Consider the following 1,482-nt stretch of genomic DNA (forward strand, 5'->3'; position numbering starts at 1 on the left):
AAGCAGGTCTCGAAGGAACCTCAAACTGTAGTGACAGAGTCCATGGGTTGGGTGTCCCACAGGGAGTGTAGCTCACAAGTTGAGGCAGAGAACCAGCTAAGACAGCCGCACACTGGTCCTGGTCCGATCATCAGAGAGCAAGAGACGACAGGGAGGCTCGCCGAGCCAGTTATCTCCAGTTATCTCGTTGTCTTCAATTAAACCGGGACCTTATTAATCCCACATGTGTTTATTGGCCAGGTTGGCACAATACCCATCACAGGCTCCATCACCACTGACCCAGGGCAGGGCCAGGATGGGCCAGAGATCTTCTTGAGAACCTGCTGAAAAGCCCGAGGATACATTTCCCCAAGAGTGGACACTATCAGGGGACCGCCAGGGGGAATCCCTGAGTATTACAAGGATACCTCTCCTCGCTGGCCCTGACTTTGGTTCATTTGCTTATTTATTTAATAACCTTTATTTTTTTGTGGTTGCTTGGAAATGTATCCGGGACAACCTAAGCCAGTTCAGTACTTCCCGCAAGTACCACTCAATGCTGTTTTGGGTTTGGGCACCCATCCTCACCCTCCTTCTCCGAGGTGTTCCTCCCTCACAAGTTGCTGTCCTCAATTTGATCTCAGATACGGGTGCCTCTTAAAAGAGCACCATGCTCAAAGCAGACCAGACATTCCTATTAATGAAGCAAAACTGTCGTTTGCTGTCAAGAAGATTTCAGAGGTATTGGGGGTTTAAGGATTATCTCAGGGCAGTAGTTTGAAGGGTTCATCCAACTTCTGTGGATATAAAAGTCTGGACTCCACAAGAATTTAACAGACTGTTCCACATAGTCCTCCTTTTGATAAGGATTTTTCTGCTGATGTTCGGAAGCTCGGCACCATCCAGTTCTTCTGGTCTCACGGCAAACTCTGGTGTATCTTTCGTGGTCAGGACGTGAAACGACACACCTTCAAGACACAGACCGACAGATTCCCATGTCCCTCCCTTCTCTGTAAAACCCACAGCACCAAGCCTGCCAAAGTCCCCCCACCCTGCTAAGCTGGGGGGTCCCCAATTCTCTGCGTTCTCTTTGATGCTGCAATGGCAATACGTGTACCTCAAGGGGGGTGGCTCTAGCAAACGGATTACTCCTCTCACTGTCTGGGAGGCTGGGAGGCTGAATTCGAGGTGTCAGCTCTCAAGGAAGGTCTTCTCTGTGGGCAGGCTCTGGGGAAGGGTTGTTGGCATCGGTCCTCCCAGGGTCCAGGAGGTTCTCAGCACGGAGACCCAGAGTCGAAAGGACGTGCGCCGCTCCTGGCTCGTCTTTCTGGAAGGTGGTAGAGCCCTCTGACCTGTGTTTAACCCTTTCACGCCTTAAGCGGTCTAGCGACTCTTACGTAAGGGACAGCCTCCTCCTGTAGGTTGCCTCCTGCCTCATGACGTGACTGCCACTGTATCCTACCCCGTTCCCATCATCAAGCAAAACAAACTCACAGCCACGGA

The 1,482-nt window shown here is 51.3% G+C and overlaps 1 protein-coding gene across 1 annotated transcript in view; it reads left to right on the forward strand.

Moving 5' to 3' along the window:
• Window positions 1–1,482, forward strand: part of SDK1 (sidekick cell adhesion molecule 1) — a 513,921-nt gene that overhangs the window by 496,882 nt on the left and 15,557 nt on the right. The window lies entirely within an intron of this gene.

This window comes from Echinops telfairi, unplaced genomic scaffold (genome assembly GCF_000313985.2).
Source record: "Echinops telfairi isolate 266 unplaced genomic scaffold, ASM31398v2 ScPeMD7_5;HRSCAF=22, whole genome shotgun sequence".
Lineage (NCBI taxonomy): Eukaryota > Metazoa > Chordata > Mammalia > Afrosoricida > Tenrecidae > Echinops > Echinops telfairi.